This window comes from Aphelocoma coerulescens, chromosome 4A (assembly GCF_041296385.1).
Source record: "Aphelocoma coerulescens isolate FSJ_1873_10779 chromosome 4A, UR_Acoe_1.0, whole genome shotgun sequence".
Taxonomy (NCBI): Eukaryota; Metazoa; Chordata; class Aves; order Passeriformes; family Corvidae; genus Aphelocoma; species Aphelocoma coerulescens.
Window position 1 is genome coordinate 11,967,946 of NC_091018.1, and position 23,428 is coordinate 11,991,373.

Here is a 23,428-nt window from a genome sequence, read left to right on the forward strand (position 1 = left end):
GACTGAGCACAGATTTAGGTAAATACTGCTGCCTTGAAAACATAGAAGGATAAGATCCCAAGCAAGACACAGCTTCCTATATATGAATGTGCAACAGGCACTTGGTACTTTACAGTCCTGCCTCAGAAACTGTTCCTGTTCTTCTAGAACAATCTGACAGCTGACTATTTAGAGGTATCTGATTCTGCCGGTGCTGGTATCCATCTAAGAGGACCTAAGGGATCTTCCCAAACATCACTGATGGGTATGTGGAAGGAGGGAAGAACTGGAGAGGAGAAACAGGCACCCAAGAAGGAAGAACAGTCCTGCACTGGAGAGAGGGCAATGCACTTTCAGAGGTGAATGGAACAGATCTCACAGACTTCTAAGACCAAGCAGCAGAAGCAGATACAACAGAGCTGCTTTACTTCCCCATTAACTGTCTACCAGAAGGGTAAAAGTGAATTTGGATATAATCTGGGAATCCTCAGAAATTGAAGATAATAAATTACACTTCAGGGAGTACCATCTACATGTTCCCCAAAACAGATGAGTTATTTCAGCAAGCAGGAAACAACAAATCTTTATTTCTGCTAATTCTGTTATCCTCGCCCTTAGGCCTATACAGCTCATCTACTGTCCAATTTTAGCTGTGTGCTTCCCCAGAAAGATAATCTTTCTGAAACAGTGTCCTTTTCTGCCCTTCTTTTTTAAATATACAAATCTCATCCAGTGTAAGAAAAAGCACTGAAACATTTAAAAGGCCTAAAATAGTAATTCCTGTAAATGATAGATATTTTAATGAGCACTACTTAGCAGAGAGCTCAATTTGAATTGCTACGGTAGAGAAAGTTTGTTTTCCCATCAGTAATGAACTGTGCCTTTGTACTCAAATGTAACAAGATGCTCAGCTCCCAGAATAACTATCAGGAGAAGAGCTCCTGTTTTATTCTGCAGACAAAGCAGATACCATACTTAAGTTTTTGTCCTTAGGAGCTGAAACCGTAACAGAAGACCAGTTTTGTTAACGGTTTAAGAAAATAACCTTTTAAAAGTTTCCATACTATAACATTATGACCTAAAGCAATTTTGATACAAGTTTCCTGTGGTCATAATCACCTTCATGGTACATATAGTCGTTTTCTCATCTATTAACAGCCTTGTAATCCCACAGCCCTTTTATGTTGGAACACTAAATCAGCTTTGGAGGGGAATTTTTGCACAAATGCAAACAACTTGTGTTAATAGGCACAATGCTATTTAAGTCTTTTAGTGCCTATAGACAGCAGGCATCAAGAACATATTTCTGACCCCCAGGCAAAGCATCAGAGAAAAATCAAAACAACAACTCTGAGTTTTATTTCTTAATTACAACAAGCTGTCTGCAAATTCAGGGCATAATAGCCTTGAACTGATCTCACTCATCCTCAGTGTAGGAAATTAGTATTGAAGTTGTTTCTGCGTATCAGTTAATAGTAGAAAAACATTTACTGGAGGGATTTTTGAAAAACGCATTTCTACTTCTAATTTATTTCAAACTTTGTCATTTGTAAGGTTCCCATTAATACATTATCCAAAAAATAATGCAGAAAGTTGGCTACAGATTTGTTGTCCTTCCTCACTGCTCTCATGCTCTTCACAAGAAATCTGTGCAGCAGGTTACAGTTCACTGAAAACAAACAAAACCCGTGCACACACCAAAACACAGGTTCCCCTTACAAATCACACCAAGCTCAGTGGACAATGTGAAGATGGATCATAGATATATCATAGATATCATAGGATATCCCGAGCTGGAAGAGACCTACAAGGATCATTGAAGGCCTGTGGCCCTGCACAGGACACCCCAGTGATCACACCATGGGTCTGAGAACACTGTCCCAACTGTTCCCTGCTTGAACTCTGGCAGACTTGGTGCTGTGACCTGGGGAGCCTGCTCCAGGGCACACCTCCACGCTATTAAGGTGTCCAACATACCTTTGAGTTTTCACTCAAATGGGACACAACAGAGAGACCTGTGAAATCTCAAGCCGTGTTCTACGGAAGAGAACCTAAACCACAGAGCACACAGGTGAGCCATCAGTGCCCTTTCTTTTCAGCCCAAGAAGACTGCTTTCCTTTTTGGGAGAAAACTGGAAATATTTTTCTAACTACCTCCCAGATCTAAAGTAATTAGGAAGGCTGCTTGGTTTTTTTACAAAATACTTACAAAAGATGTAGACATACATATATACTAATGATAATCCAGTAATGAAAGAAGAAAAAAAACCCCAAACCTTACACTTTCCCTTTCATCCTCAAGCTTCTTAGCATTTCTCAGAATGAAACAATTGGTTTAAAACCTACAAAAAATAGTGACATCCAAATGCAAATGGAAAATCCAAGACAAAGCAACACCGTCTAAAGAAGAGAACAGAGAAGCACAACTCCAAGCTGGAGCAGTGTACTGTTGATTTATCAGTGGATATCAGGATTCAATGCTACTTCCAGAAAAGCTGTGAAGTCAAGGTTTTTACTGACTCTGTTGCCATGAATCTTCCCGTGAGATTTGACATAAACAGAAAATATACCAGAAGTTAATTATACAGGACCTCGCTGTAGTCTAACACAAGCTCAGAGGTAGGGGAAGCGCACGTACACGTCACTACAAATATTTAAACAAGAAGTTCAGTGTTTGATTACATCAGTCAAGGCAAATTTAGAATAGTTCAGATCTGCCAAAAGCACTTTGCTAACAAGAGGTATCAGTGGCATGAGTTTGCCTGCAGCAGGCTACCTGAAACACAGCAGCAAATGGGGAACACCCTTGGCCTTTTTACTGCTCCATAAACACAGCTTCATTCTCCTGCTCCACCTCACCTCCACTCCTCGTTCTACACCATTTTCAAATCACCTTGAGCATATTCAGTTTTGCTTTGGCCTAGGAGTGCAGCCGGTTTCTTTCCCTTCCAATTTATTTCTCACCTATCCTTTCTTCCCAGATCTTCCCTAAATGATGCACAACCTAAACTCTTGAATGCTCAACTTTTCTCTGATATCATACTATCACATGAAATAAACAGGTAGAGGTCCCTCTGTGGAGTGACACCAAACAGTAGCACTCTATTAAGAGCCTTTTCCTTTTGATTTCATTCCAAGATTTTTACTCCCATCTCTTATTTCCATTGATATTTTAAAAGTAGCTTATAAATTCTGAGGAGAAAGGGTGGCAATAGATTTTTTGTAGTGTATTATAAGATGCAATAGAAGAGTGATACTTGGTTGAGGTTTTTCCTTTTAAGGATGTAGGCAATTTAGGTTACTTTTTAGAGACAGATCTCCTCCAGAAAAGTATATTTTCATATGTAGAAAAGTGCTGAAATAGAATACAATTAAAAAAAACCCCCAAAAATCTAGATAACATTCAGTTTTATTTGGAGATAAAGACAACTACTAAGAGTACCCTGGTCTATAACCATGCCCTTTCTTACAAAATATTTGCCTCTCAATAGCTTTATTTTATTTAGGAGTACATGCCAGATCTTTAATATTCTTCCAGTGAAATATTTTTAATGGATACGGTGCTTATGCTTGCAGAATGTTTTGATGCATTTACATCGCATTTGTGATTTAATCTGCAGCCCTCCACTTATCCCTTAGGTGTGGTAATCCCCACTGTTAAAAGGGCAGAGCAAAACAAAAAAGCTGAACACACTATTTAAGCAATCTATTTCAAACAGACGTCAGAGACATATTTTATTATTTTTAGATCAGACCATTGATCAGCAAGATGATGAGCAAAGAAAAAGATCTGCTAACCTAAAATCTGTGACTCTTATTTACTCTGCATTTCCAATCAATAAGGTAAAACATTACTAAAATATGAAGAGTCATGATTTGATTTACTACCGCTTCTCATGTTCTGGTATGAAATCCACCATCACCTTGTGCTAAATTGTTTATGCTTCACCCACTATCACTTTGTCATTACATACGTATGCATTAGTTGTGCAAAAATGGTTCCAGATTTTCAAGCTCTAATGAAGGTGCTGGACTTTTCTGGCACAGCTGAGCTCTTGGTCCTTACCCTCAGACATTGGCTCCTCCTGTAAACACCTTGCATGCTGACCACAACTGTTATGATTAAATAAGAGCTTGCAAACACTTGCTCACAACTTCTGTTTGTTCTTTAAGAACTGGTACACACTAGAAAGATTTCATACCCTTGACTTATCTACAAACAAAAGCACATATGGAGAAGGAGCAAGCAATACACATTTCTCTTGTGTCATTCCTGCATTTGACTTGGAGTAATTTCTTTTAAAAATAAGAACTTGTCTCCATCTGATAACAATGTAGACAGTACACTTAGCACCCAACATGCTGATGTTTACTGAAATGTCAAAGGTTACTCATTAAGAATGGGAGTGGAGTGAACAACACTTCAAAGACCCTATTTGTGTTGGCTTGATGATTTAGTAGCAAGAAATAATAAAATACAATATAATTGTATGTCTATGAAAAGTTCTGAACATGGAAAACTTAAGACAGGTTTTTAAATCATAAGCAACATAGACATCTACGATCCAGCAATCATCTTCTGAGACTTATGAAATAAAAATAGCTTTTTATTTAATTTTTGGATCTTGATTATTTTTATTAATTTGAGCATATGGTCTACATTCAGTGTAACAGCATGTGTGTATATATATATACAAGATGACTACCAGCATCACTCAATTTCCATACATCTGCCATTTCTAGATACAGTTACAAGCCTGAAAGCACAAAAGGTTACATGGCAATACCTAACAGGACGTCAGAAACTGCTCCATCCAATACCCAATCAAATGAACTCAAGAAATCCAACATGTAAGTTCCATATTCAGCAGAGGAGAATACACAAGTCTTCAACATCTCAGTTCTCCAAAATAAATCCCATCCTCATTACCAGCTGATGAATCTGTTATAATAAGTTTTGACTCTTCTTCAGTTCAAGAGAAAATAGAAACAGGCTGAGTTCAATACGGAAGCTTCAACATCAAGCCACAGAAGAGACAAAGCTTTAGGGCTGTCAGGAAATGAACTGCTTCTGAAAGCTTGAAAGGAAAAGAGTTTCCTCTTTTTCAGACTAACTGGAACTTTAACAGAGAAACCTTGAAAATACCAGTTACTTACTGACACATAATCAGAATCCAGCTAGACTGGCAACAAGAGCACTCAACTCATGTGCCCAATTCCAATTCTGTGGAAAGGGCAGGTAGAGTCAAACATCCTTGGCTCGAGAAAATAAGGGAAAGAAGTACCAAAACTTACTCCATATAAGTAAATAAAGATTACTCAGCAACACGAATATGAGAAATGCCTCATCTCCTTGCATACCAGAATGCTCTTCACAAAGTCATCTGTCTTTTTTTCCCCTTAGGGACTTTTTATGGAGATTAATTTTTATGCCTCGTTTCATTATTATTCAAGAAACTGCTTTAGATTTTGTGTTCAAATATAACAGCAACAGTTAAGTTAGAAACTGCAGTTTTAGGATGCATTTCCCCCACCATTTTAGAACTCATTTCAACTTTTAAAACACCTTGAAATTACTCTCAATGTAGAAGTTACAAGTAAAGGAGTTTTCATCCTCTGGCTGGTATTTTTTCTTGACATTCAATTAACCCTGTATCACTGATATTAATATTTCAATTTCTACTAAAGTTGTATTTCTGGGGCTTTTTCGATTCTCAAACAGGTTTTTAAATTTATTAAGGGTACATTAAGGTAAAACCAATGGTATTTAATATAGTGAATTAAATGAACAGGTAACACCTACAAGCTATTAAAAAAAAGTAGAGAAGCATCTAAATTACGTCTCCTGTCAAGTATAAATACTAGTGACATTACTGTGTTGCATAATGCTAACTACAGCTATAATTTATACACAAAGATTTTCATGCTATAGTATATCAAATTTCAAGATGTATGAAGGCTTTCAAGCAAATAAGCAGAAACCATCTAAACATCAACAAATAAAAAAGATAAGAGTTTTTTTGAAGTTGGATGGCAATGGCAGACTTTAGCTTCATCCATGTGAACTGATTTTTAAGCTTACCAGTAAAGATTTTTTTTTAAGGAATTAATATTTATGTGGTTTCAGCCATAGACAAAGATGGATGAGGACTGAAATCTGCTCATTTAAGCATAGTCTCCTCATCATGAAATGCAATAGAAGAGTCTCAAGAACAGGCTTATCAAAGTGCCAAGATAAGAATATAACTAATATCTCCTTTTTACTTAAGCAGCATCAAAATCTTACTTTCCATCCAACAGAAGTACCATTTAACATAATTTCCCTCTTACTTCATTCATAGAGATCAACTGACACTTAGCACATTTATGTCTCTTTCTTAATTAATTGTTTGATTCATGGAAAGCAGAACAATAGTAAGATACAACATGTTGGATATTCATTTTGAAGGAGGCAGCTACCACTGACAATTCTATCATAGTCTAAAACCTACAGCTACAGCTGTACTACAGAATAATTCTGTGCTCAGCCAAATATTACTGTGCTGTGTCCTTGGTCAAGAAACAATAAAAAGTAAGTTAGTAAAATGGCAAGTGAGGGAGGGACTACCTCTAACTGAATAGAGAGTCTACCTCTAACTGATTTCAATAAACTTTGAATATACCACTTATGAGTACTACAGAAAAATGCTCAGTTTTTTAAAATAAATATCTACCTGTTAAGACAATGATGGAGCTCTTGGTGAGCATCAGTGAGAAACTGAGATGATGCAAAAGTGCTCAATGATGCAGTGCTGGTCTGGCAGAACTATCAGAAAGGTTGATAGCTAGTTGACCTCTCTGTCACCACAGACTACAGATTTGCACGCTACCTAGACTAAAGTTAGATTCAGAGGTTTTTGTTCTCTAGAGGGATTTTAATTTAGTCATACCAGTTACAAAACAGCATCATACTCACAGAAATGTAGCACTGGTAATGAACAGAAGGTTGGTTAACCAATTGTAACTTTTCCGTATTAGTAGAGTGTAAGACTAAATCAACCTCTATAGGAGAGCAACACCATCACTTTAACATGTGTCCTCATAGGATTCCACACAACCTTACATCATAAAAATCAGAAATTTTTTCTAAACATAGTATTTTTTTCTGAACCAAAACCTTCACAAGTCTTAGCTTCAATGTGGTCTCCCCAAGCACAGTAAGCATTCTAATTTGTGAGACAAGAATTATTTTTATTTATTCATTAGAGAGGACTGTAGTCAAACACCAATATCAACAACAATGGCTTAAATAGGGTAAGGGGTAATGCTTTCATCTGAAAGTGAGTCAATTTAGATTAAATATAAGGAAGAAGTTTTTACAGTATAGGTGATGAGACACTAGCACAGGTTCCCCAGAGAGGTGGTAGATGCCCCATCCATGGAAACATTCAAGGTTAGGTTGGACAGGGCTCTGAGCAACCGGATCTCTTCAAGATGTTCATGCTGATTGCAGGGGAGTTGGACTGGATGACCTTTAAGGGCCCCTTCCAATCCAAACTATTCTATGACTCTATGAAATTCTCCTTACTATTTTAATATTGTGACATTTATTGGCAACTTCTGCACAGGTTTTAGAACATAACGTGTCATTAACTTGTGTATGCAATGCACAAAAATCTGGGGAAATCTAAAGTTTGTACACTGGGATTATAACCGAACTTCAAAGGTGAGCTAAGGAAAGGTGACAAAGCAAACACTGTATTTCCTTAACTCATATAAAGGCTGCAAAAGTATTACAATACTTCCTGAATCTACCACTTTAAAACACTAAAGAAGCTAAACAGATTAGTGACTACAATGTGTAAAATTGCTTACACCAACAGTTGCCAAACTACAGATTGACTTGACCCTCTTTTCACTAACTTTAAAGGCATAAAATTTTGCACCTCAAATCAGCAGACTCAGGACTGGGCCTTTAGAGAAAAAGCAAAACTATATTAAGTCTGTTTGATCTCATGAAATTTATCATTAACTCAGCTGTGCTGAACTGTGAAACATAATCAACGGGCACATCTAGATGAAGAAACAGCAGACAAGAAAACAGAAACTCATGAATTTCAGAGTTCCATCACCAATTTATATCTGGTCTCTAAATCATTTTAAAATCTAGTCCCACTACAGTCATTGTGAGATACTGGCAGTCATTGTGACTGAAGCAAAGACAGGACACATCGTTCTCTCAGCCTGTAAAACGGGAACAAAAAAAAATTTCTAACCAAATGGAGAGGACTGTTTTCCCATATTCAAAACCCTGAGATAGTGATAAATTAAGCAGCATTATTCTTCTTACATCTCTCAGATTAAGATAATTTAAAAATTAAATGCATACCATTTAGACCTCATGAAATGTCCTGCCTGCTCCACTTAACATCAACACCAAGCCTCAGAATTTCCTATCTCAATGGAAAGAAGGAAGTATACATTTACCTATTCCTAAGCCATTACTGCAGAGCATAACGTTGCACACCTCCATACGTGACTACAGGCACACGTGTGACCAAACGGGTAATTCCTTCAGTTTTCAAAACTCCCATTTTAATTATGATGCCGCATCAGATGAGTAATAGATTTCCTTTGCTACAATTTTTCTCAGATGACACTGCTTTTATAGAACTCTGAATACATTTCAATGCTTTTTTACACATAAGCCATCAATACAATATGTTCATTTATTTCCACATCTGACTACTTGAAGTGTTGAGAGTAGTAATTTACATTCCCACATTCTTAAAAGCTGCTTTTAGTAAGAATTTTCTCATTTGCTCTTTATACACGTCATTTAAATACTTAAAATTTTGCAACTGAAAGAAACTGTTCTCTTTAAAATAAAGGATTTTTAATTCAGTATTTGAAATTTAATTTACTTAGGGTCTTATATGGTTTTGATTGCTTGGGGTTTTTTAAAGATCAGATATTCAGAGAAAAATCCTATTGGATACGTGTTATTCAGAAAACTTCTAATCATTCTTTGAAACAAAACTGTGATGTAACAACAAAAGAAAAAAAAGGCAAGACCCATAGAGGTTACTAAATTCCACAGCAATTTAGAGATTTGACTTCTTAAAACAAACCAACAAGCCCAAATCCCCAAGACATACAGTTACATTAAAACTACATTATCAACTTCTGATGAATTTATATTATCAATATGATATCTATAGTTATGTTATTAAGAAGACTGCATTTCGTCTGTGAAGAACTGTTCTGAGATTAGCCCATAGCATTAAGGGTCATGTATAAAATAAGCTTTGAAAAGAAACTATGGACAAGAAAGCAAGAAAGCTATTGGGCTGTGTCTCACCTTCTGATGTACAGCTCTTCCCACACTACAGTTTATCTTGCTATTTGTGATTCACAAAGTGCTCTCTACAACACCAGGAATTCCATACTTTAAATATCAAATTGTTTTACGTTAAGCTTCACAATTAACAGCTAAAATCCAGGCACTAGGAGTGGTGGGGGTTTGTTACTGCAAAACCATTTGGAGACACAGTAGATGTCTGAGATGCTTGCCCCACCACACGGACAGTTGGTATTTATTTCCATAGTACAGTGTATCTGACTCGTTAATTATCAGGGAAGCATCAGCACAATCAAGATGGGTATCTACAACCTTTGGGTATTGGGAAAACAATCAATAAAAGACTATCACAAAGACAGTTACTATACAGCCTAAAAAGGTGGCATATATTTAAGCCAAATAAAGGGGGAGGCGGGGAGTTCTTGCCATTGATTTCAATATTAGAACACGTAAAGCCCAGCTCTGCTAAGGTAAACGTGTTGACATTCAACACGGTAAGTGCACACAGTTAATAGTACACAGGCAGGTTCCTCACTATGTACCACAATCATATCCATAACTGGTCTAATCATTCATCAAGCTTAAACCGTCAGTCACGAGCTACAGCTGTAAGGTATTTTAGGGAAAAAAAACCAGCTAGAAGCAGCAGAGCAGTATAAAGACTGGATACACGCCTTGACTAAAAGAGATTACCAGATCCCACAACCAGTGGCAGGAGAATACACCAAACACACGTTTAGCAGATTATGCCCAGGGAGCGGTGAGAAATCAGGCTGCTCCATCCTCCCGCCGGGAGGGAGCGCGGTCCCGCTGCCCCGGCGGAGCCACCTCACCCCTGAGCGCACCGGGGATGCGGCTTTTCATGCGAGCGGCCCGGGCGCTCCCGAAGCGCCAGCGCGGAGCCGGAGCCCGGCCCCCGGCAGCGCCCCGCCTTTCCCCGCCGCCGCGCCCCGCGGAGAGCCGCGCACCCGCGCCGCCGCCCCGCTCCGCCTCGGGGATGGGGAGCCGCTGCCGCCCGGGGCGCTGGCACCGCGCCCGGCCGGTCCGAGCGCCGCTCCGCACCGACACCCCGCGCCCGGCAACCGCGGGCGAAGGAGACCCCCTACAGGCGTGCGGGGCGCCGGGGCTCAGCCCCGAGCGCGGCATCGCTGCCGGGCGCCCGCTCCCGCAGCCGTGCGGTGCCCGCACGCACCGCCCCGGAGCCAGGCAGCCGCCCGCCGGCACCCTCCGCCCGCGCAGCGCACACGGAGCCGCACGTACACACCCAGTGCCATCCACAAAAAGCCTCCGGGAGCGCCCGCCGGCTCCCGCTCCGGCGGGGCAAGGCACCCCGGCGGCGCCCGGCGCTCCCCTCTCCGCCCCGGCGCGGACGCCGCTGCCCCCCCACGGAAAGCGAAGTTCTGGCGCCCGCGGCGCCGCTCCCGCTTCCCCGGCAAACTTACCGAGCGCGGCCACCGGCTGAACTTTCAGCAGCGCCCCGGCTCAGCCCCGCCGACGGCTTCGCCCATCGCCTCTAGGTGCGGTGCCCGCGCCCCGCTCCCCAGCGGCTGCGGCGCGGGCCAATATAAATCCACATCGCCGCTGCCGGCGGCGCCCCCGCAGCCCGCCCTGGCCCCTCCGCCCCGCCGGGAGGACGCGCCGGCTCCTGCTGCCGCGGCTCGCCCCGCAGCTGCCCACGGCGGGCGCTGGCAGCCGAGGCGTGAGGGGACGCGGGGCCGGCACAGCGCAGCCCCGCCACAGCGCAGCCCCGCCGCTGCTGCCGCCGCCGCCGCTCTCCGGCGGGTGTAGTGTCAGCGGCGCCGCTCGCTCTCAGGGTGGGATTTTTTTTTTTTTTTTTTCCCTTTTTTTTTTTTTTTTTTTTCCCCTTTTTGGCTCCTCCGCTGTTAATGAGCATGCCTGGGAGAGCTGCGCAGGCGCCTTGCCCACCGCCGCGCCTCGAGTCGCCTCGCACCGAGCGCGGCGGGCGAGGGCTGAGGGGGCGAGAGCCCCGGCGGGGCTGCCCCGAGGCGGGAGGGAGGGGGCGCCGGGGAGCGCGGGTGGTGAGGGAGGGACCGGCGGGCAGAGGCTGAGCCACCCCCGCCCGTGGTGGTGGAAGCTTTAGGCAGAGTTCGGGAAGTCTGCGGGGAGGTGAGGCGGCTGCGCTCGCCGAAGGGAGGGATGCTGCCCCGGCTCCGCGGGGACCCGCTGCCCGTCCCGGGGAAAGGGAGGAAAGAAAGCCCCACCGGCGAGGCTCTGCCTCGGGATGTAGCGCAGAACACCTTCTAAATAATTTACCTTGCCGAGGAAATCAGACCGATAGTGGAATCAAGGCTTGGGAGAGGGATGCTTATTTATACAAGGTGCTTCAGCAGCTTTCCTTTCGCGATCTCAGCTTGTTGAGGTGGGGGCCACCTCCATTAACAGGCCCGGGTCTTAGTGGAGGGGAACTTCATCAGCTGGTGATGATCTCTATAATTTCATCACTTCTACACTGGGTATCCTCAAGAGGACATACAGAGGCGTAAAGGTGATTACCACCTGCTCTTTTCTTAACAGCTAATTCTGCATCAGCACTTATTCGTAAAAATTTTATTGTGCTGAAGAAATCCAAGGAACTGGAAAAGGTGTGCCTCTGAGGCTGGACCTGGCTCATCAGTCTGTCTCCATCCTGGTCTATGTTCACATGGATACTGCATACACATATCTATCAATTTCTAAAAATCACTGCAGTTATTTACCATATTAGTTATTTATCATTTATCTTGTGCATTCTGTCCCAGGAAAACACTGTGAAAAAAGTGCAATTCACTATTGCTGTTACTTCTTCATAAGTTTCTGCATAAATCACCCAAAGTGGAGTCCTTTTATTTACTCTGTACTGTGCCTAGAACATACTTCGTTCAGACAGTTAGTTTATGCTGTTTACATAAGTATTTGGGGAAAATGACATTTTGATGATACCTATATAATATCTTGCAATGCATAAGTAAAAAATAATAAATTAGGTAAAGCCTTCTGATATTCTATACATTCCTTTCATAGGAAGCCCAGAAAAGCCAGAAGTAACCAAATCTATTTCTCATGAATCTTGAAGCCATTCAACAAACCTCATCATTAACTGTTTCTAATAGTTAATTATTTTAAGCCAAAACAGTCCTCAGAAATTTCTGTGACTTAGTCCTGGTAGGTGGAGTAATTCTTTAGCAGTATAGATCAGTCTGAGCTCTTCTGAGCCTAAACAAAAGCTAATTTTTCCTTCCCAGTAGACATGGTTGTTTTGGTTTCTTCTCTCTCTGAATAGGCTTTAACATTTGTTTTTCATTAACACAAAAAATAGATACCATGGATTGAACATGGAAATAACTCAAAGCCAAAGAAATAAAAAGGTCTAGAATGAAGTCACCATGTTAGTCACAGAAACATAAACCAAGATAGCTGACCCATCTAGATTCCAGGTTTTAAGATAGTACCAAAGTCTAGTAAATATTGCTCTGCAATGGGCAGACAAAGAACACACGATTATAATAATTATTCTTCTTGCAATTCTATGGAATTGCCTGTTGTAGTCATTAACATATAGCAGTCATAAAAAGATGGTAGCCTCATCAAGTCATAAAAAGATAACCAGTGGGGGTGGGCAGTCAATCCTACCTCTGTCTCTTCAGCCACTGCTGAAGTAAATGAAACAGTGGATAAACCCAGCAGTGGAAATTTGTGCCAGGTATCAAGTGAAGTGTCTGGTGTATATATACAGTAATTTCAGATACCCATGGATGCTCCCTAGTGTGTTGGGGTTAGGGAAACTCAAAAAGTCTGCTTGGAATACCACACAGATACTACATATTATTCCATGAGAAAGATGCAGAAGGTGTGGAATTTCAGGTGTGTTACATGCAAGCTCCAACAGATCCCAGTGCAAGACAAGAGCCATTGGATAATGAGTGCTTCGTTAAGGGGAGCTGTTCCAGTAGAAGGAACAGACACAGATAGAGAGCTTTCCAAGAATCAGGATGAATATTTTTATACCTGGCAACAAGAGTCCTTGAGCACATCAAGCTTAAATGCATTTAGCAAAAAGAATTCTGACCCTCAAATTTCACAGCCAGCCTGCTAAACTAGTTTAAAAGAAAGCAACAAATAAAATATTGCTAGATGTGCTGGTGCCAAATGGAGTTTTCTTACACATGTAGGTTTGTATAGTATTGCAGCTCTCTGCACTAGAGATTTTCTCTGCAAGTAGCAAAGGATGGTATCTCGAGTGCACCGGTGCAACACTCCTTATTGCAGCACTGATGGTGAGGACTGGCTTGACACCTTCTGGCTCGCTCAAGTTCAGATGAGCCTCCTGAGTGAGTCATTGTCTTTACCTGCTAAGTGAGTTATGCTGAAGCACTGTTTTTAAATTATTCTCATGCCGCCTGTGGGAATAGAGATCATTGCCTGCATTGCAACAATCTCTGTTGAGACCCAAGACACAGCTGCTGGTCTCACTGCTGAATAGGAACTTTTCAACCCATCTGGGGTAGGATATCACCACTCACCAAAGTTCTGTCAGCCTATGCTTCTGAAAATGATGCTGAAAGCTCCTCTTTCTGCCTCTGTTGTTTCAATCTGATGAAGTCCTCAAAAACTTCTCTGAAATTTTGGGGAATTTTCCTAGTTTATACTAGACTGCTTTCCTGACAACTGTAAGATATAAGACACTTCGCTAAATAATTGAAGCAGTTGTTTGATTTACCATTTGTGGAAATTACTCCTTCATACAGTTAACAGGCTTCAAAACACAGAGGCAAGAGGTCAGCCAGATCCTCGTGCTAAATACACAAAATACAAGGTTCGACTTCATAGAATCAGAATAGTTTGTGTTGGAAGGGACCTTTAAAGACCATTTCATTCCAACCCCCCTGCCATGCGCAGGGTCACCTTTCACTAGACCTTTCACAGGTTATTCAGAGCTCCATCCTGTCTGACCTTGAACACTCCAGGGATGGGGCATTTACAGCCTCCCTGGGCAACCTGTGCCAGTGCCTCATCACCTTCAGAGTAAAGTTCTTCCTAATACCTCACCTAAACCTGCCTTCTGGCAGCTTGAAGCCATTCCCCCTTGTCCTATCACTCCATGTCCTTGTAAAAAGTCTCTCTACAGCTCTCTCATTGCCCTGTAAGGTACTGGAAAGACTTGTTTCTTTCAGTCTTTTCAACAGAAAAAGAGAAAACTATTTCAAAAGGGAGATGAAATATTTACAGTGAGTCCCTTAATACTGGTAGTAAACTACCCTAATATAAAGGGCATTGAGATCCCAGCTGTCTGACAGAAAGTGACAGAAGGGACTGAGTAGCACTAATAACAGTGCCCTGCCCCTTTTGGAACAGGGAGAAAAATTATAAGGACATTAGAGATATTGTCAACCTCTAAAAGGACACGGTTGAGCAAGATCCTGTAGTGTACACCAACAGGGGATCCCAGCCATGCTGCACAAGGTTGAACTTTTTTTTAAAACCCAGGTTTATACTTGATAAAACTAATGAGACTGATCCATCATTCAGAGTTTGCACAGTGGTTTTGGAAAATTGCCATTTTTAAAAATGATACCTTACATCAGTCTGATAGAGGCACATATGAGGTATGGATGTAAAACATGATCAAAACAGAAGTCTAACTGTCCCCGATGCAAATTCTCTGTAATGATGCACAAACTGAAGGGCAGAAGAGAATCAGGATCATTTTTTAAATACTTATGAGTATACCATGTCATTATATGCTTTTCTAGTTATGTGTGTACTGGAAAGAAAACTGATACATTGCACTAAAGTGACATACAGACACACAGTCTTGCACTTAGTCTGGGAATATTCAAATTTTTAAAAGATTAGAAAGGGGAACGTGAGCTATGAAACACAGAAGTTTTTAATTTCTGGACCAAAAGAAGGGGCCAAAAAATAGGGAAAGTTGCTATTCTATTTCCCTCTTAGAGAGAAGACCTGAATTTTGTGAAGCTAGGCTAAATACACCTAGGTATAGAAAACTGTCTATGAAATTGCACTCCCATATTATTAGCAGTTCCTGGAAAGAACAGGTTTTGCCCAAGACTTTCTGCTAGAAAGTGTACATCATATAGTAGAGCTAAAACAGAAGTAACTGCAATTTTTGATGGGATATCTCTTTCCAGAAACTGTACTCCCAGAACCAAATGGATAGAGGGAAGTTGATTTTTTGAAAAAGAAATGAAAACGGATATATTTTCACAGTCAAGTTGGTGAAAGATGTACCAGAAATAGATTTGTTTACAGAACAGTTTCTACTGTGCAAAAGACTGAAGGAAACAGCACTGCCTTGTAGGATGTTTACAGGCTATGAAAAAGGAATCCAAACATTATACTGACTCTCTGTCAAGGTGCTCCATCACCACGACACCAGCTCCTTTGCTCCCTTTTTAAATTTTCAAAGAAAAGAATAGGTTTTCCAGTGTCATGTCTCACATTCAGAAAGAACTCCTGTAAATAACTGCAAATCTTCTTGCGAAATTCACCTCTAAGCTATCTTGTTCCAAGATGCCTGCCCAAAAGCCTGGCAATTATGAACAGTTGGGCTGTTCATGTGCTGCGACTGCTGTCTAACACATTGACCAAAAATGCAAGCAAGTTTCCTGATAAATTCCTACGTACCTGGATATATCGATTATTCTAAATTTACAGGAGCAGAAATTATGAATCTTTTCCACAAATAGGGCTCCATCGTTAACGTGCCATGGGGAGAAGAGGGAAGCGCTGCGGTTTCGATGGCTGGGGAGGCGTGTTCCTGACTGATTTTCCTATCCCATGAACACAAGGTGGTGCTGATGCTCCTGGCACCGGGGCCGATTCTCCACTTTCCCGGAAGCCTGACTTGGGTGGTGGTCGCCGATGTGTAGCTGGTGTACCATGTATTTCATTTGCCTTAAGTTAATTATAAGAAATACTATCTATTAAGATAAAACGTTTTGTTTGAAATTAAACTCATATTTTTGTTTTGATAAACTGAAAAAAATAATCAAGTTCCAACTGACATAGAAAACTGTTTTCTTCATTATTTTGGTTGGAACTCCAGAACCCTCCAAACAGACCAGTTGTGTTTCCCAGCTTCCTTGCAAGACCCAAATAAAAATGAATTCTAGGTCATGAATGAAAAGGAAAAAAGATGTAAGAGCATCTGTATCTTTTCAGAGCTTAAGAAAAAATGAAGAAAAAAACTAAAGTCACATGAAAGAAACATGCAAAATGTATAAATAAGTATACTCCCAGGTAATTGAAAGGAGCTGGAGGTATGAAAAGATTAGTTAAGTGCTTTCCTGCCTTTAGAGGGAAATTCTTTGGTGCTGCAGAAAGCTGTACCTAAACTAGAAGATTTGAGAAGCCTTTTACTAAGAAAAATGATGATTTAAAAACATTGTTGAAAAATATTCAATGGAAATGTTTATTCCAGAATATGAATGCATGCTAAAAGAGGTTTGAGTCTATCCACTTGCCCATTAGAGTGGAACTAAGGTTAAAGCACTTTTGAAGAGAGATTAAACTTCCACATAGCAGGGATCGTTTCTTCCCAAATGAAATAATAAACTTCTCATTGCATTGAAAGCTGAAACTGGAGAAGATAAGGAACATAAAAAACAAAGGCATGTTTTGATAGAGTATTTTGGATCCATTGTTTCATCTGTCTCATGGTTAGCTTCCAGTTTAATTTATTGTATAAGAAGGAAATCCTAATAAGGATCTGTTTTCGAATATATTTTATAAAGGCATGAAATCCCTTCTTCCATATTTCTCTTTCAGGTTCATCTGATAAAGACATAATTATCATGTTAGGGAGAATTCTGAATCACAGTTCACTGCAATGTTTTTTGAGGCAAGTGAACATAGTTTAGGAAGGATAATCTACACAGCCTTTTGCTGTTCCCTTATATTACATAATATTCCCCTGTGTTCCTGCTGCTTTTCTTCTTTCTTGCATTTCTGCTGATCTCTGTTGCTTATGTATTTACTTTTCCCTTAGGAGAGTATACAAAAACAAGACCTAAATATCTTAATCTCTTCAGCTTAATTAGACATGAAAGTAACTCTGGCCTCATTAAGAAATGTCCTGAAGCAACAGGTAGAATGGAATAAGATGAGTTTGAAATCTGATCCTGAGATCAGCTTGTCAAACAGTCCTAGTTATTAAAGAAGCCTGGGAAATAGCTACTGTAGAGAAAAAATAAATGCTTAGTATAAATCTCAGTGGAAGAGATGACTAATTAGAGATAATTATACACAGATTTCTTGCATTAAAAGTGCTTTAAAACATAAACATTCAAATTTTACTTAGGCTCCCAAGTGCTTCCTCGGAGGCAAGCTTGCAAAAAATGTCTTTTAAATTATGTCAAATGCTTTTAAACCAAATGGTTTTTAAGAGGCATCTCACTGAAAATTGTGATGCCTTCAATTTTCTTGTTCACCTTCACTTTTGTAAGAAACTGCAATAAAATTTATGGCCTAAGCTAGTATCCTAATTGTCCTATAACAAAGGTAATCAAGAGTCATGCTGGACTAATTTGCTACTGTTCTCTAACAACTTCAAATATTGTACCTGAAATTCACTTGGTCGGAAGACACTGAACTGTCTTCATAACTGAGGCTGAAACTGTCAGAAAATTGATAAATAACATAAAAAAGGATGCTGTGCTAAAATATATATTATCTAGGCGATAAAACCAAACAAAATTAGAACAGAAATCCAACCCAAACGAAACAAACCAAATGACCCAAAACTTAGGATACAATCCATTAGCAAATTTCTGGAATATTTATTGTAAGTTAAGAAGGTCAGTGTAGAAGATTGTCAGATATCTTCATCCCTTAGATCACTTACACTGGAAGAAATAGAGAATTTAAAATTTTTACAAAGGAATTCCATTTTATTTTCAGCTTTGTGATTGTTAGCAAAGTCTCTCAAATGGCTCCCACAAAAACTTCAGGTTGAAACTGATGGATGTGGGATTTTTTTTTGAGATAGTAAATTAAGACACCATATTTCATACAAACATTTCTGAGGCTTACATAGTTATCATGCAGGTGTTCAGGAAAATATGCATATGCATATTCAAGATTCATTGAGAAGGTTCTTAATCCTTTAAAATATTGTCAATTCATATGGTTCCTTTTGGAAAAACAGGAACACACAGCAATCATCCATCCATCCATCCATCCATCCATCCATCCATCCATCCTCCATCCACCCACCCATCCATCCATCCATCCATCCATCCATCCTCCATCCATCCATCCATCCATCCATCCATCCATCCATCCATCCATCCATCCATCCATCCTCCATCCATCCTCCATCCATCCACCCATCCATCCACCCATCCATCCATCCATCCATCCATCCATCCATCCATCCATCCATCCACGTAGATACCTGTACGATTCTTTATCTTCCTACTGCACATTGATGTCAGAAGAGCGTATAATGCCTTTATTAACAGCCTGAACACTGGGCAAGAGTGTTCTCCAAAAACTTGGCGAGTTTGTGAATAGTACCAAGTTGAGGGGAGTGGTCTGTGCACAGCCCAGGGCTCACAGGACCCTTAGGAAGTTCAGTCAGAGGTAGCACAAAGTCCTGCATGTGAGTGCAGAGGAGTCATGTTCCTGTACAGTGCAGAGCCAAGGCAGGACAGCAGGAGCACCTGGGGCTCCTGAGGAACAAACTGAACAAGAATTAGCAAAATATCCCTGAAAGACAGCGGGCCAGGCTGTATCAGCAGGTAGGGGAAGTCATGCTGTGCCTCTCTGTGGGATGTCCGAGTCCACATCTGACAGATGGTTTAGAGCTCCCCCAGGACAAGACAGACAGCAACTTTCTGGAGTGAGTTCAGCAGGATGGGACAGGAAAAAGGGGAACAGGCACACACTGGAACGTGAGAAATTCCAACTAGATATTATGAGAAACATTTTCACCATGGAAATACTAGAACATGTTGCCTGGAGGGTCTCATCTTTGGAAATATTCAGACTTGAAAGGTCCAGGCTCCAAGTGGGAGTAAGATCAAAAATTTCTTGAGATCTCTTTCAGCTTATTTTTTAGTTCTATGATTGATCACTTTTTTCATTACAGCAAAAGAAAACATGATAAAAATACCTTCATATAAAGCCTTCACAATCACTCTATTTATAACAAACTATTCCTTTTAATTGATTCAGCCCATTGTTCCAACAAGATAGTAGTCCTGAACAGCCACAAAAAACACAAACATTTTTTCAGCACTTCACTTGAATTTTGAAAAGTGAGGTTTACATCATCACTGTCCTTCTAGTCCTTACTGTCTCCTAGTTATGGTCATTGGTATCAGCATATATTGAAAGAGATCAGTGATTCTGAGTTGGTAAAGAGTTAGAATATGCAGCTGGTCATAACAAATGGTGAGTGTTTAATCACTGTGAAAAGTTTTAAAATGAGCTATTCTTCAAGTATAAAAAACTCAGGTTTTATAACTAGACTTGGTGCTTCACTACTAGCCATGTCAATAGTTTGGAGTAAGAGCCTATGTACAAGGTTAATATTCTCACTGTTTATCTTATTTTCACTTGCTTACCATCAGAACATACTGTCAGTGGTGATGAGGATAGAGAGTCAACCAAAGCAGAGTGTGGACACCCATGATCATACAAAATACACTGCAATGAAAGTAAACACTGCAGGTGGCTATAAAAATGTCAGGAAGAGGCAATGAATTTGCAAGATTTGTCTTGCCAGTAAAAGGTGAAATGAGTAGAATATTGTGGCCACATTTGTTCTATAACTGGATTTTTTTAAGCAGAAGAGAATCTTTTTAGAGGCAGTCTTCAAGTCAAAATGGAATTGGACAGGAATTATTTATCAGACAGACAGTAATAATCTGTAACTGGGGGATGTCTGAGTCTTATAGTGCTATAGCAAGCACATAGACAATTACAGAAGTATTCTGATAATTATTAATGCAGTTTGAGGGTACCAGTTGCAGAAGGCTGGTTCCCCCATTCTGTAGCACATTTTTAACCAAAAGTTATATGATGAAAATGTTAGTATTCAAGGCTGCTTGCTCTTCTCTGCTAATTTACATTTATATTCTTAATGTCTAGATTGAGCCTAGGGAAATTTAAAACTCTATTTCATTAATGCTAACTTTTACAGAAATCCCAATATGCACAGAAGTTCCTAGATTGCAAGGCTAGTTAGATGAGAATGCAGAAGCTGAACGTAATTGCTGGGTGGTTATGATAGTTAAATACGTACTGTCAGTTTTGACTATTGAAATCCCTATAGACATAAACCTACTGTTCTAAAAAACATGAAGTAACGGAATAATCAATTAAAATATCTTTCAAACAAGCATTTTGAGTTTACACTCTTTCTCCAGATATGTTTGAAACTGTTACAGCCCAACAACATTGTGTTTGGTTTTTCAGAAGTTCCTGCGAAGAGTTAGATAATTTGATCTCTCCTTTTTTCAGCTTTTGAATGGATGGCAAATTACAAATACATGTGCAGCCATTTTAACAGTCCAGATTGGGTCGTGTTCTGGCAGGCTTTTGAGAAGTGCAGCAGTTTTACAATGCTAATGCAGCATTAATGGGCACCCATTTACTGGCTTTCATCAGCTCTGAGCAGAAGGTTCTGATGCAACTTCTTTAAAAATAACCCATTTAGAGATCTGGATGCAGAAATCTCAGTCACCTGCAGAAGTCCTTGCATAGATGTATGTACTTGTGCATATATGTGCGTATACAAAAATATATACATATGTATATACACACATCTGATTGGGCAATAATGGGCTCAGGATGAATAAGACTTGATAATTTTGTTACACAGTGATTCAGTGCCTTAGGTCTGCCTGCAATTTCTGCTAGGCACATTACTCCACACCTGAAGTTCTGACCTCTCTCAGCCCTATGGAAGCTGTGTAATCCATGTCCATTAAAAAATAAATAAAGTATGTTTGCTTTAAATGATCACAAAATTCTGTTCGTATCCGTCCTGGTCAGGTAAAACTGCACCAGTACAAGACAGTAGAGAATCAGACCGAGAATAAATAAATTAGAAGTGATTATGAAATATGCTTGGGACATTTATGAAAAACCATATTTTCTGCAAGGTAATCTCTTATGGAATTTATACTACAGTATATCACCAAAGAGAGAAACTGGAGAAAAGGTTAATAGCTGGACTAATTATAAATCCAGATATATATAATTCAGCCTCCTAAACAGCATCACGCCCTTGCACTTTAAATAAAAAGCTGTAAGGGAAATACTCTTTTGGAACCTATTGGTCTTTTCTGTAATATTTATTAGTAAACTAGCATTTAATTATTAATTAATTAATTATTTTTAAGTTTCTCAAACCATCTCATTTGTTTGATATCTGATTTTTATCAGTAGTACTTTGTAGACAAGCAAGTACTTCAGGAAAGCAGAATGCATTGTAAATCTGGAATAGCCTTTGGGAAAATGTATTGAGTATGTAAACCTGACTAAATAGCATATGGAGATATAGGACAGTATGTTAAACTTACAGTTTTGCTATACTTGAAGTAAATTTTAATGTTTCTGTTACTCATCCTAAGTGCAAAATCTTTAATTTGAATTTTCAGTGTGCAGCATTGGATCAGAAACACAATAATTCTCATGGGAATGAGAACAAAGGCACCAGAGAGTTCCCTCATTCTTCTTTCTCCTAAGGCTTCTTTATGTTGTTTGTGTATTAGATGGGAAGAGGAGAATCAGTTTCAAACAGTCTAACGTAATATTTGGTATAAAAACTAATTAGTGGATGAGAGGTCTGTTTATAAATGAGTGAATTACGTGCAGTTCAGCTGTTTGCAAACTGATAAGCCCTCATATGTGTTTAGATATATGTATATGTACACACACATATCATAGGGAGCCTTAACATAGTATAGAAATATTATTACATATCCTGTGGTCTACTGATGGGCTGTACATATAGTACAGCAGCTCCCAGAGCTTTGAGATGTAGAATTTGGGAAAATGGGGCATTACACCTATACCATTTAAAAAAAACCCCTAATATCTGGCTGTGGAAATGCATAGGAAAGGTTTCCGGTGTGAAAATAAATGAGATACGTCAATCTTAGCAGAAAAATATAGAAATACTATGAGTCATGAGTAGAAATAATAATGAAATATAGGCAGAGTTGAAAGATAAATTGTAAAGCGCAGTAATACTTCTTAAAACTGTGCTTTGCCATGCAACATAGCTAAATAGTATCTATCTGACCAAACTTTTACAGCTGAAGATAATATTTTGCAGATTTAAAGGCATTACTATTTTTTCTCTTTCAAAGATCTTGCATTACTATAAATGCCACACTTCTCAATTGTTTGATAATTTTACATAAGTTGTCACAAAAAAGTAATTTCTTTTTTTTCAGAGGCTTCATCAGAGGTAATTATCCTTTTGCTGGATAACCTATCAAATGCAGAAAGAGCTTCTATTCCATAAAACTCAGTGGTTGTGGAGAGCAAAGAATTACAGACATTTATTTTTTCTCAAAACTAGTAAAAGTGACAACTAGCCAAGCCTCTCAGTAACTGCAAATAAATGCGATGGCTTTCAGCCTTTTGGATTCACTGCTGACATTCTTCCTTGTTGGAGTTAAAAAGCAGAAGGACCAGAACTGATGGAATGCAAACTGCAAGGGTCAAAGGAGTTACTGCAGCCAGTGGTGCTAGAATCAATCTTGGCTAAGGGGAAATAGAAAAAAGTCTGACCTACCTTGCAGCTCCTGCTTCCTTCCTGACTGATGATGTGGGAGTAATGCAAAAAATAAGTAAAGACTTGTGTGTCACTGTTTGGGAATCACTAACTTAGGAATCAAGCACCAAGTTGGATCTATGAAAATTAGGTCCTGCTCCCAGTTTGGCAACTGGACCATATTCCAGACCTTATTTTTTAATCTCTTAGAATAACACTGACACAAAGAATATTAGTCTCTATTAAGGAAAAGTATGTCACAGGAGTGTGGAAAATCTCTATTGCTGTTGTGTGGAAGAACAGAAGAGAAAAATGTAATAACTTTACAAGTGTAGAAAATAACTTTAGAGATTTAG

General features: G+C 39.8%; 1 protein-coding gene across 1 annotated transcript in view; it reads right to left on the bottom strand.

Annotated features, from left to right (window-relative positions):
- The window catches only part of TENM1 (teneurin transmembrane protein 1), a 309,396-nt gene extending 298,406 nt beyond the window's left edge, over positions 1 to 10,990 (bottom strand). The window contains exon 1 of the mRNA XM_069015347.1: positions 10,762 to 10,990. The gene's annotated coding sequence lies outside the window, so the exon portion shown is untranslated. The remainder of the gene's footprint in view (positions 1 to 10,761) is intronic.
- Between the last annotated feature and the right edge of the window lie 12,438 nt (positions 10,991 to 23,428).